Consider the following 14,340-nt stretch of genomic DNA (forward strand, 5'->3'; position numbering starts at 1 on the left):
TTTTGTGCTATTGGCAGAGTTTTTTTGCATTTTTTCCAGCGTTTGCGTTTTTACGTGTGCGTTTTCCATGTGTTTCCGTTTGCGTTTTTTCATTAATATTCATATTCAACAAGTAAAAATAAATAATTTTCAAATTAGTTTTTACCTTATTCGGGCAAAAACGCATAAAAAAATGTATGCAAAAAGCATGCTTTTTTTCACCTTAGAAAAGCATTGCATGCATTCTGCAAACAGTATGCAGAAAGAATAAACTTGTTGAGTATTTTAAAAACGCATCTAAAAATGCATTAGAAAACGCATAAAAAATACCAATGCGTTTTTTTATGCAGCCCATAAACATTATCAGTGGCGTAACAATAGGAGATGCAACCCCTGCACCCACGGGGAGGGCAGGAGGGGTCACAGCATGAGGGCAGAGCATGGCCACCTACATCGGCAGAGAGGGGGGCCACTCCCCCCCTTCCTCACCTCGGGCTCTCCTCTCAGCGTTCCCCCTCCAGCATTAATAGGTGGCAGCAGTGGTGGCAGGAGCAAAGGCATACCTCTATGTGTTCCACCGCTGCAGGTTCCGCTCTCTAAACTTCTGACACTACTTCCTGTTTATCAGGAAGTAGCATGTGCATACCTCCCAACTTTTTGAGATGAGAAAAAGGGACACTTAAGCCATGCCCCTGTCACACCCACTGATCACGCCCCACCACGCCCCTAGTCACGCATACCATAAAGATTTCATGAGAAAAATATGTTTTATAATTCAAACCACACAGGTCCTTTCTATCCTGGTTCATTTTCCTTCATAGTAACATTTTAAAATGAGTAAATATATCAATTTAAAGGATGGGAATAAAGTTTAGAGTCAAACACATTTTTTAGTATAGAACATAGAAAGAGAGACAAAGTCCTGAAAGAGGGACAAATGAGGGGGAAAGAGGGACAGTTGGGAGCTATGCCTTCCTCCCATGAATGCTACTGAGGGGAAAGGGAATACTACAAATAAATAATAATACTGGTTACATAAAAGACAGCCGAGTTCTCTCTCTTTCTGTGCCTGCAGCAGCACAGGAGGGAAGAGTTACATTCCCAGGTCTATCACTGTCTGTCCCAGTCACACTCACAGCCTCCACTGTATGGGAGTCAGGCTGCAGTGATCTGTGTGACTCAGAGATGTGACCTCCTCTATGTATCTGCAGCAGCACAGGAGAGTTACATTCCCAGGTCTATCACTGTCCCAGTCACACTCACAGTGCTGTACAGGACAGGCTGCTGTGATCTGTGTGACTGAGAGCTGTTATCTGCCCACCATTGATAACCATCAGTGCAAGGAGCCATGCTGATCTCTGCTCCCAGATGCAGGCTGAATCTCCTCTGTGCCTGAACGAGCTTGTGGGGGGCGGGGCGGGCAGGGCTGCCTCTGTGTTTCTATTGGCTGGAGGGAGGAAAAAGCTGTAAGAGCTACGAACAGAGGGGAGGGAAGGAGGAGAGGTCTGGGAGTTTTGTCTATGTTACGCAGGACATAACTGCTTGTAATTAGCACATTTAGACAGACCCCTGTCTTAAAAAGACAGGCTCCATAGACACCTGGTATGTGTCATCATATGAAAGGTTTGTAAAAACGGGACTTGTTAATGAGTGGGCGGGACCCGGGACAAGGGGGCGGGAACCGGGTAAGTCCCGCCCAAATCGGGACTGTTGGACGGTATGAGCATGTGGCACTTAGAGATTGGACCTCCGCAGTGGAACACATAGAGGTATGCCTGTGTTCCTGCCCACTGCTGTTGCCACCTATTTAATGTTGAAGGGGGAGCGCTGAGGGGAGAGCCCGAGGTGAGGAAGGGGGGGGGAATGGCCCCTCCCCCCCGGCCGATGTAGCTCTCCCCTCATGTTGCGACCCCTCCTGGCCCCCAAAACAAACCTGGGCCCGGGGGGGGGGGGCATCCAAATTGTCGCAGTGGCCCCCGTGATTTCTAGTAACGCCCCTAAACATTATGTGTGTTTCAAACAAGTGTGACCCTAGCCTAAGCACTTTGTGATTTTAAAAGCTCTTGCTAATGCAATGTTATGGGGGATTTTTAAAAAAGCCAGTGTGAACACACACAGGATAAAATTAGCAGGAGCTTTTAAAATCACAATGATGAATGATGTATCACACCTGATGAAGGGCTCCGCCCGAAACATGTAGTGTACTGTCTGCTTCAAATTAGCAGGAGCTTTTAAAATCACAATGATGAATGATGAATCACACCTGATGAAGGGCTCCGCCCGAAACATGTAGTGTACTGTCTGCTTCAATACAGCTTGTGGCTGCATACAGCTCCTGAGTGCCGTGTCTTCATTTCGTTGTAGTAAAATCACAATGGACTTGATTCACTAAGACAAATAGCACGCCTTATCAACGTTAACATGCCTTATCAGAGTAGCACAGCAAATTTATGCCTGCTAAGTGGCAATGACGAGAGCTCAACTCGTCCTGCCCTGAGCCCTTGTGGGTTTGTAGCTCTCTGTATGCTACTCTGATAAGGCATGTTAACTTTGATAAGGCGTGCCAACTTTGATAAGGCATGCCATTTGTCTTATGCTGGGTACACGCGGTAAGATTTTCCGTGCGATTTTGCGACCCGATCGTTTACTCCGCCTGATTTCGCACTCGATTCTGTGCTCCATTCTCTTATCTTCATTCGTTTTTCTTATCTTTTTCCATTCACTGCTATGATAAATTGAGTGCGAAAACGATCGGGAGCAATATCGGACATGACGGATTTTATCAATGGGATCCATCTATCGCATGGAAAATCGTAACGTGTGTATTAGGCATCAGTGAATAAAGCCCAATGTGTGCGTTCACACTGGAGTGATGTGATTTTGTAAATATCCCCTGTCACAGAGGCGCTGCACCTAACTGCACAACTTCTGAGCTGCTCCTGTTTGTATTTTTGCCTGAGGAAGCAGGCTTGAGACCCGTGAAACCCGTTGCACTTGTTCTGGAGTACGAATTAAAACTTGTCTTAACCATACATAGTGCATGTCTTGTTTTTTGGGGAGGTAAGTCCACCCTTGCCCCCCAAATTTTATTGGTTTTATATTTGATGCATTTTTATTCTGTTGGCGCCTCTGTTTCTTCTGGAAGTCTGAATAATGCTTGTTTTAGGAGTGAGATTCAGGCACTACTAATGACAGACAGTATGATAAAATAAAAAAGCAAGGCAAAGTTCAAAGCTGGGGAAGAAGATAAGCTAACAGTTTTGTTAAACATTTTGTAGCAAAACAACAACTACTGATGACTAGTGATGGGCCGAACCTCCGATTTTAGGTTCGCGCACTTCCGCGGAAGGTTCGGTTCGTGGAAAAGTTCGCGAACCGCAATAGACCTCACTGGGGAGGCGAACTTTGAAAAATAGAAAAAAATTATGCTGGCCCAAAAAGTGATGGAAAAGATGTTTCAAGGGGTCTAACACCTGGAGGGGGGCATGACGGAGTGGGATACACGCCAAAAGTCCCGGGGAAAAAATCTGGATGTGACGCAAAGCAGCGTTTTAAGGGCAGAAATCACATTGAATGCTAAATTGCAGGCCTAACGTGCTTTCAAACATCTTGCATGTGTATACATCAATCAGGTAGTGTAATTAGAGTACTGCTTCACACTGACGCACCAAACTAACTGTGTAACGCACCGCAAGTTACCAGCTGTTTGTGTAGTGACGGCCATGCTGGACTACTGCGCAACATGGCGAGATTGCTCTTCCTCACTCAGTGATGTCAGGTAATGTGTGACTGCCTTCTCAACTTTCCATGGCATTGTTAAAAAGCTTACGTTTTGTTTTTAAAATTACATTTTCTACTTGTAGCGGTACTTGTTCAGTACCGCTACAATGAGAATCCTATGGAGGCGTGCAAGTCTGGCATCGTGACCCCGGGTAATGGCCGGGGAATGAGGGATGGAATCCGGTGTGGAGCCTGAGCAACGGCTACCACTACACATCCAAGGAGGGCAGCAGTCAGGCATGCACGCCCGCCCCGAGGTAGTGACCAAAAATAACAATACAGGAGGACTATCGAGGGCTTGCTGTATTTGAAATGAATGTACTTTAAATCCTTTAACGAGAACCAGTTATGGCGGGCAAAGATGACACCACATTCCTTTCACGAGAATCATATGGAGGCGGGCAAGTCTGACATTGTCACCACGGGTAATGGGCGGGGAATGAAGGTTGGATTCCGGCCCGAAGTGGGAGCCTGCTGAGACCCATGCTGTAGCTGCCCTGACTGTGCTTTGCAGACCAGGCATCTGTGATCAGATGGACCCTTGACCCAGCGGAAGACAAACCAAGTCGAAAACATTTGCCAAGAATGTTTTACGGAGGGCAAGTTTTGTGCCTTTTTTTTCAATTGTTTGAAACTGTAGATTGTTGTATTTTTAAATTGTTTGAAAATGTAGATGGTTGTATTTTTCAATTGTTTAAAACTGTATCCATTCAAGTGCAAGTTATGCACTGACTGCCAGGTATAATGTGCAGTCACAGATGCAGTGAAAGGTATGCAGTGACTGCAAACAGCCGTTTGTGTAGTGACGGGCTTGCTGGACTGGTGCGCACCATGACAAGAGTGCAGGTGATGGTGGCTTTTAAGCCCATATGGTCGCCCAGCTGATGTAGCTGAATGACAGAACAGTGACTGTCCAGCTGATCAAATTTGGTCTGACCACAATGAAACAACTACCTTATTATCTTTGGTGTGCCACCCCCACCCGAGACACTCATATAGCCGGCGGTCATTGCTTCATTGTGATACGCAAGCCCCTTCACCGCGGCAAGGTAATGATCACGAAGGGGGATGGGCACATGTACATGCCTTTTGTTTTTTTCTGCAGCCGCCTGCAGTTCAGCCAAAAAAATTAGACAGGCATGTGCACGCCCCAGAAAAATTAGTATAGCGGCCGCTGCTAGCAGCGGCCTTAAAAATTCTGGAATCCGCCTAGAGTCCTGGACCCTGGTGGTGGTGGCGGAGAAGGCAGTCAAGCGGCCTGCAGGCAGAGATGCTGTGTGTGGGGACTGACTTAGTCTTCGGTCGTGCAATAGCCCTCAGGGATCCATGCCTCGTTCATTGTGATAAAGGTCAGGTACTGAACACTGTCATGACTTAGGCGACTTCTCTTCTCAGTGACAATGCCTCCAGCTGCACTGAAGGTCCTTTCTGACAGGACGCTTGCGGCAGGGCAAGAGAGAAGTTGTATGGCAAATTGGGACAGCTCTGGCCACAGGTCAAGCATGCGCAACCAGTAGTGCAAGGGTTCACCATCGCTGCTTGCAGTCGCAGGGTGTACATCCACACTTAAGGCCAGGTAGTCGGCTACCTGCTGGTCCAGGCGTTGGTGGAGGGTGGATCCCGAAGGGCTACTGCGAGGCGTTGGACTAAAGAATGTCCTCATGTCCGACATCACCCCGAGATCGCTGGAGCGTCCTGTCCTTGCCTGCGTGGACTGGTGAGGAGGAGGAGGAATACTGCCAGTGGTACCTTTATTGCGTTGTACTGTCACATCACCCTTAAATGCATTGTAAAGCATCATTGACAGCTTGTTCTGCAAGTGCTGCATCCTTTCCGCCTTGTGTTGAGTTGCTAACAGGTCTGCCACTTTGTGCCTGTACCGAGGGTCTAGTAGCGTGGCCACCCAGTAAAGGTCATTCGCCTTGAGTTTTTTGATACGGGGGTCCCTCAACAGGCTGGGCAACATGAAAGAGGCCATCTGCACAAAGTCGGATCCAGACGTACTCTCCATCTCCTCTTGCTCTTCCACAGTGACGTCACGCAACTCCTCTTCCTCCCCCCAGCCACGAACAATACCACGGGAACGTGGAGCAGCAGAAGCCCCCTGTGACGGCTGCTGCGGTTGTTCTTCTGCCGCTGCCGCCTCTTCCTCCTCCACAGAAACACCTTCCTCATAATCATCAGAGTCTGACGCCTCTCCTTCCCCACATGACTCCTCTTCTTCCTCCTCCTCCCCCCTCTGTGGTGCCGCAGGTGTTGAGGAAACCTGTGGTTCGGCTGAAAATTGGTCCCACGACTCCTCCTGCCGTAGCTGTTCCTGTTCCCGCTCCTCCACAGCTTCATCCACCACTCTACGCATGGCACGCTCCAGGAAGTAAGCGTAGGGGATCAAGTCGCTGATGGTGCCTTCAGCGCAACTCACCAGGTTGGTCACCTCCTCAAACGGCCGCATGGTCCTGCATGCATTTCGCATCAGTGTCCAGCTGTTGGGCCACAACATCCCCATCTTCCCAGATTGTGTCATTCTACTGTAGTTGTACAGGTACTGGGTGACGGCTTTCTCCTGGTCTAGCAGGCGAGAGAACATGAGCAGGGTGGAATTCCAGCGAGTCGGGCTATCGCATATCAAGCGTCTCACCGGCAAGTTGTTTTTCCGCTGAATGTCTGCAAAGCGTGCCATGGCCGTATAAGACCGCCTGAAATGCCCACATAACTTCCTGGTCTGCTTCAGGACGTCCTCTAAGCCTGGGTACTTTGAGACAAATCTTTGCACGACCAGATTCAGCACATGTGCCATGCAGGGTACATGTGTCAGCTTTCCCAAATTCAAAGCGGAAAGGAGATTGCTGCCGTTGTCACACACCACATTGTCAATCTCCAGCTGGTGCGGGGTCAGCCATTGCTCCACCTGTTTGTTAAGAGCAGCCAGGAGAGCTGCTCCAGTGTGACTCTCCGCTTTGAGGCAAGACATGTCTAAAATTGCGTGACACCGTCGTACCTGGCATGCAGCGTAGGCTCTGGGGAGATGGGGCTGTGTAGCTGGAGAGGAAGAGGAGATGGCAGCACCGCTAGAGTTCAACTGACACTCAGCTGAGGAGGAGGAGGTTGACAGCGAAGAGGATGTAGCTGGAGGTGAAGGAGAGGAGGTGGCAGGAGGCCTGCCTGAAAGCCGTGGAGGTGTGACAAGTCGGTCCGCTGAACAGCCACGTACTCCCTGCTTGCTGCCATCGGTCACCAGGTTGACCCAATAGGCTGTGTACGTAATGTAGCGGCCCTGCCCGTGCTTGGCAGACCAGGCATCCGTGGTCAGGTGGACCCTTGACCCAACACTGTTCGCAATAGATGACACCACTTGCCTCTGAACTGCACGGTACAGTTTGGGTATGGCCTTTCATGAAAAATAAGTGCGGCCTGGTATCTTCCACTGCAGTGTCCCAATGGCCACAAATTTACGGAAAGCCTCTGACTCCACCAGCTTGTATGGTAATAACTGGCGAGCTAATAGTTCCGCCACACCAGCTGTCAGACACCGGGCAAGAGGGTGACTGGCCGAAATTGGCTTCTTCCGCTCAAAGACTTCCTTCACGGACACCTGGCTACTGCTGTGGGCAGAGGAGCAGGAACCGCTCAAGGGCAGAGGCGGTGTGAAGGAGGGTGGCTGTGAAGGTTCAAGGGAGAAAGCGGATGAAGACGATGCACCTGAAGGAGGAAGAGGAGAAGGAGGGTGGCTTGTCTTTTGAGGGGTGCTGTTTTTCCTCAGGTGTTCTTCCCATAGCTGTTTGTGCCTTCTCTTCAGGTGCCTTCATAAGGCACTTGTCCCTACATGAGAGTTAGCCTTTCCACGGCTCAATTTTTGCTGGCAGAGACAACAGATGGCTTTGCTCCGATCTGAGACACACACGTTAAAAAAATTTCCAAACCGCTGAGCCCCCCTGGGGTGATGGCGCTACGGTGGCATCAGCAGCTGACGTTGAAGGGCATGTTGGCTGGCTGGCCATAGCTGGCGATACATGGCGCCGGACACTGCCCCCAGCTGTTTCTGAGGACGAGCTCCCTCTGCTTCTATCATGGAGTCGTCTCCTCCTACTCCTCTCTGGCTCCCCCTCTGAACTGTCCCCCTGGTCATCTCCTCTATTGGGAACATACGTGGCATCCGTATAATCGTCATCATAATCCTCCTGCCCAGCTTCGCTTTCCTCAGACAACTCCACAACTGCACCAACTTCAGGTGGTTCATCATGCCCCTCCTCACACATTACGTCCATACTATCGCCACCTAACTCAGACGTATGAGGTGGTGTACTTGCGCCTTCTTCTTGTTGTTGCAGTAGTGGCTGTGAATCAGTGATTTTACCACCACCACCACCAAATAACTCCTGCGAAGTGTCAAATGCAGCGGATGTGGTGCTTGTACTAGCGCTGGTAGCACTGGCTGCGGGAGATGAGGTCTTCTGAGTTAAATACTCAAGCACGTCCTCACAATTTTGGGAAGTGATGGCACGTGCCTTTTTCTGAGCACTGTACTTTGGTCCAGGTCCGCACGAAATCACAGCAACACCACCTCGCACAGACCTGCCAGTGCCAGGTGGCCTTCCTCTGGGTCTTCCTCTACCTCTTCCTCTATCTGGTTTGTCCATTTTGTCCATCTCGGGGGGAAGCTAGGTATATGCAGTGAGGTGAGTTCACTAAACACAAAAGGTAGCTATGTGCAGTGAGGTGAGTTCACTCAACCCAAAGGTAGTTATATATGCAGTGAGGTGAGTTTACTGAACACAAAAGGTAGCTATGTGCAGTGAGGTGAGTTCACTCTACAGAAAAGGTAGATATGCAGTGACGCAAGTTCACTCAACACAAAAGGTAGTTATGTGCAGCGAGGTGGGTTCACTCAACACAAACGTAGGTGTATGCAGTGATGAGGTGGGTTAACTAAACACAACAGGTACTAGTAGTAGGTAAATGCAGTACTGGGTAGGTAGTACAATGTGCAGCTCCCTGTCACACACACAGGTGTCACTGAATGTGCTGCTGAATGCTGGTGGGCTGCTGGCAGTGGGACACACTGTCTAAGCAACACAAGTGTCTCACACACACACACAAGTAGTCACTGAATGTGCTGCTGCTGCTGGCAGTGGGCTACACAGTATGAATTAGCAATGCTGTCTAAAAAACACAAGTGTCAGTTTCAAACACAGCAAAAAAAATTGATCACACGAGCAGGATGAGCTCTGAAAAGAGCTTTTCTGGGGCGCTATTATAGCAATAAGATTCAACTAAGCAAGCGCAAGCTGGCCAGTAACGGTCCAATTTCTAGCGAAAAATCGTTAGAGCGATCAGAAATTCTGATCGGCCGAAAAATCGTTCACTACACCATCAACTAACCAATCATTGCTTCCTATCTATCACGACCACCAAGAAAATCCAAATTTTTGTTCGATGAAAATTCATTCGGGCGACATTTTTTTCACTCGTTCATAATCGATTGTGTTTACCAATGGAGATTATTTGCAACCAATCCGATCAGAAATTCTGATCGCTCGAACGATTTTTCGCTAGAAATTGGACAGTTAGTGGCCAGCTTAAGAAGGCAAGAGCCTGACTAATCTGTCTCTAGGAGAACAAGTCTGCAGCAGCTGTCCCTATTCTGTCTCTAGCAGGCACACGAGTGAGGCTTATGGCCGCCTGATCCTGCCTTATATAAGGGGGTGGTGGGGCTCCAGGGCTTAGTATAGCCGGATTGGCTACAATGCGCCTGCTGACTGTGATGCAGAGGGTCAAAGTTGACCCTCATAGAGCATTATGGGGCAAATCGAACTTCCGGGAAAGTTCGCCTTCGCCGGCGAAGGCGAACCACCCGATGTTCGCCTGGAACCGTTCGCCGGCGAACCGTTCGGCCCATCTCTACCGATGACAGAAAGATCAGCTGGGGGCCAGGTAACTGGTATTGTTTAAAAGGAAATAAATATGGCAGCCACCATATCCTGCCACCAAGAAAACAAACAGATTTATTTACAGAAGGAGTGGTGTAGTGTAGCCTGACTTTGCTCAAATTAAACAGCCAATGAAATGCAGAGAAATTACTAAACCGTGCCTTCTATATATATATAAAATCGGATGTATGTATGTATGTATGTATGTATGTGTGTATGTGTGTATATGTGACGCGATCACTCGAAAACGGCTTGATCGTTTTGAACGAAACTTGGTACACAGATCCCTTACTACCTGGGATGATATGTTCTGGGGGTCTCGCGGCCCCCCTGCACACGTGGGCAGAGCTACAAACAGCAAATCAGATTTCACCCATTTCAAGTCAATGGAAAAAATGTAAAAGGCTGCCATTCTCACAGTAATCAAGCCAGAGTCCCCACACTTGGCACAGTTGGTCACTTGGTGACTGAGGTTACAAATCCAGGAGAAGTGGGCGCAGCATAAAACAGCCAATCAAATTTTAGCCATTAATTTTACATGGGAAAATGTAAACTGCAGCCATTCTTAGACTGTTAATTGCAGGGTTCTCAAACTTGCCACAGTTGGTCACTGGGTGAATGCGATTAAGATTCAAGAAAGTGGGTGGAGCCTACAACAGCCAATCAAAATTCACCTATTGATTTTCAAGGGGAATATTTAAACTGCTGCTATTCTTACACTTTTAATGGCAGAGGCTTCAAACTTGCTACAGTCGGTCATTGGGTGACTGGGGTCCAAATTCACTAAAGGGGCGGGGCCACAAACAGCCAATCAGATTTCCTTGGTGGATAAACTGCTTCTATTCACACATTTTTGATGCCAGGAACCTGAAAGCTCACAAACTTGGTCATTGGCCTCAATTCACTAAGCTTATCTCCTGTCTTTAATAACTCTTCTAGAGTTGTTACCATGGTGATAAGGCATGTAGTGTTCAGGAAACATTTTACCTCAGGCAAACCTAAAGTTAACTCTTCTATCTTTAAGTTAACTCTTTAATCTTTAAAATAACTCCAGAGTTAAAAGACAGGCTGTTCATTAACTGCGTGTGAAAATAACTACAGAGGAGGTAAATTAACTACAGAGGAGGTAACGTAAGGAATGAAGAGATAAGATAACTCTCTTACTGTGTGGAGGTAAGTTTTCTCTTGCCTTATTATCTCCAGCATGATCTTCGTGAATTGAGGCCATTGAGTGACTGTGTCAAGGTTACAAAAAGTGGGCGGAGCCAAATACACATTTCCCTGGGAAAATATAAACTGCAGCCAGAGCCGGGACAAGGTCCTCCAGCACCCAAGGCTGAGACACCAAAGTGCGCCCCTCCATCCCTGCCACCCCAGCAGTCACACACTGATTGCTATTAGACTAAGAGGCGCCATAGGGCCCACAACCTCCCCAACACCTTAATATCTAGTTATCTGGCTTGCAGTCACTGCCATGTATCCCCTTTTCTTATTTATTTCTGCTTCAAACACAATTAGGAATGACAGCTGAATGAATTCTGCGCCCCCTCCTACACTGCACCCTGAGGCTGGAGCCTCTCCAGCCTATGCCTCGGCCCGGCCCTGACTGCAGCCATTCTTACATCGTTAATGGCAGGGCTCTCAAACTTTGCACAGTTGATCACTGGGTGAATGAGATTAAGATTTTGGAAGGTGGGTGGAGCCTACAACAGCCAATCAAAATTCACCTTTTGATTTTCAAAGGGAATATTTAAGCTGCTACCATTCTCTTATACGGTTAATAGCAGATGCCTCAAACCTGGTACAATTGGTCACTGGGTGACTGGGGTTCAAATTCAGAAAGGGGGCGGAGCCTCAAACAGCCAGATTTGTTTATTTTTCAATGGGAATATACAAAGTATTGATACCAAGGACCCCAAAGCTGATAAACTTGATAATTGAGTGACTGTATGTCAAGGTTAGAAAAAGTGGGTGGTGCCAACAACTAAATTTTTAACATGGCAGGGTTCCCAGACTTGACACAATTGGCCACTGGGTGACTGGGATGAATATTCAGAAATGTACGTGGAGCCTACAACAGCCAATCAAAATGTACCTATTGATTTTCAAGGGGAATATTCACATTGCTACCATTCTTACACTGTTAATGGCAGAGGTCTCAAACCTGATACAGTCAGTCATTGGGTGACTGGGGCCAAAATTCACTAAAGGGGTGGAGCCACAAACAGCCAATCAGATTTGTTAGATTGATTTCAGCCAGTCTGTTATTGGCAGGGTTCTCAAACTGGGTGGGTGGGTGACACAGTTGGTCACTGGATGACTGGGACTAATATTCAGGAAAGTGGGTGGAGCATACAGTAGCCAATCAAAATTCACCTATTGATTTTCAAGGGGCATATTGAAACTGCAGTCATTCTTACACTGTTAATGGCAGAGGCCTCAAACCTGGTACAGTTGGTTGTTAAGTGACAGGGGTTCAAATTCAGTAAAGCGGTGGAACCACAAACATCCAGATTTCTTTGCTGGATAAACTGCTTCCAGTCACACAATTTTGATGCCAGGAACCCAAAAGCTCACAAAAACTTGGTCATTGAGTGACTGTGTGTCAAAGTAAAAAAAAAGTGGGTGGAGTTAAAAACAGATTTTTCTGGGAAATTGTAAACTGCAGCCTTTCTTCACTGTTAATGGCAGGGTTTTCAAACTTGGCACAGCTGGTTACTGGGTGACTGGGATTAATATTCAGAAAAGTGTCTGGAGCTTAAAAATGCCAATCCAAAATTACATGTCGCTTTTCAAGGAGAATATTAAAATTGCTGCCATTCTTGCACTGTTAATGGCACAAGCCTCAAACCTGGTACAGTTGGTAATTGGGTCACTGGGGTTCAAATTCAGAAAAGTGGACAGAGCCACAAACCGTGAATCAGATTTGTTTCATTTCATGGGAAAATACAAATTATTGATGCCAAGGACCCGAAAGCTCACAAACCTGGTCATTGAGTGTTTGTGCGTTTGGGTTAGAAAGTGTGCGGAGCCAACACCAGCCAAATACATACCCGGGCAACGCCGGGCAATCAGCTAGTTGTCTATAAATGACTGGATATTTGAAATGAGAGTGTACTAAAAGTTTATTTCATTTGTACTCTAGGAAGTCTCCTCCAGAATATTTACATGATACAATTATAAACGGCACACATGCCAAGCCACCGAATGACAGATGGCCAGGAGAACTGCATGTACGCAACCTTAGAATGTACAAGAGAACTGGGACCATGAGAACTGCACGTACATGAGCTCAGAATGTACAGGAGCACTGCAGCCATGAGAACTGCATGTACACAAGCTCAGAATGTACAGGAGCACTGCAGCCATGAGAACTGCATGTACACGAGCTCAGAATGTACAGGAGCACTGCAGCCATGAGAACTGCATGTACACGAGCTCAGAATGTACAGGAGCACTGCAGCCATGAGAACTGCATGTACACGAGCTCAGAATGTACAGGAGCACTGCAGCCATGAGAACTGCATGTACACAAGCTCAGAATGTACAGGAGCACTGCAGCCATGAGAACTGCATGTACACAAGCTCAGAATGTACAGGAGCACTGCAGCCATGAGAACTGCATGTACACGAGCTCAGAATGTACAGGAGAACTGCAGCCATGAGAACTGCATGTACACGAGCTCAGAATGTACAGGAGAACTGCAGCTATAAGAACTGCATGTACGCAAGCTCAGAATGTACAGGAGAACTGCAGCCATGAGAACTGCATGTACACGAGCTCAGAATGTACAGGAGAACTGCACCCATGAGTGAGAACTGCAAGTACACGACCTTAGAATGTACAGGAGAACTGCATGTACACGTGCTCAGAATGTACAGGAGAACTGCAGCCATGAGAACTGCATCACACGAGCTCAGAATGTACAAGAGAACTGCAGCCATGAGAACTGCATGTACACAACCTTAGAATGTACAGGAGAACTGCAGCCATGAGAACTGCATGTACATGAGCTCAGAATGTACAGGAGAACTGCAGCCATGAGAACTGCATATACACAACCTTAGAATGTACAGGAGAACTGCAGCCATGAGAACTGCATGTACATGAGCTCAGAATGTACAGGAGAACTGCAGCCATGAAAACTGCATGTACACGACCTTAAAATGTACAGAAGAACTGCAGCCATGAGAACTGCATGTACACGACACGACCTTAGAAAGTACAGGAGAACTGCAGCCATGGGAACTGCATGTACACAACCTTAGAATGTACAGGAGAACTGCAGCCTTGAGAACTGCATGTACACAACCTTAGAATGTACAGGAGAACTGCAGCCATGAGAACTGCATGTACACAACCTTAGAATGTACGGGAGAACTGCAGCCATGAGAACTGCACGTACATGAGCTCATAATGTACAGGAGAACTGCAGCCATGAGAACTGCATGTACATGACCTTAAAATATACAGAAGAACTGCAGCCATGAGAACTGCATGTACACGACCTTAGAATGTACAGAAAAACTGCAGCCATGAGAACTGCATGTACACGACCTTAAAATGTACAGGAGAACTGCAAGTACACAAGCTCAGAATGTACAGGAGCACTGCAGCCATGAGAACTGCATGTACACGAGCTCAGAATGTACA

The 14,340-nt window shown here is 47.5% G+C and overlaps 1 protein-coding gene across 3 annotated transcripts in view; it reads right to left on the minus strand.

Moving 5' to 3' along the window:
* Nucleotides 1-14,340, minus strand: part of LOC137517798 (uncharacterized) — a 114,078-nt gene that overhangs the window by 19,700 nt on the left and 80,038 nt on the right. The gene's annotated exons all lie outside the window — the stretch shown is intronic.

Source organism: Hyperolius riggenbachi, chromosome 5, assembly GCF_040937935.1.
Source record: "Hyperolius riggenbachi isolate aHypRig1 chromosome 5, aHypRig1.pri, whole genome shotgun sequence".
Lineage (NCBI taxonomy): Eukaryota > Metazoa > Chordata > Amphibia > Anura > Hyperoliidae > Hyperolius > Hyperolius riggenbachi.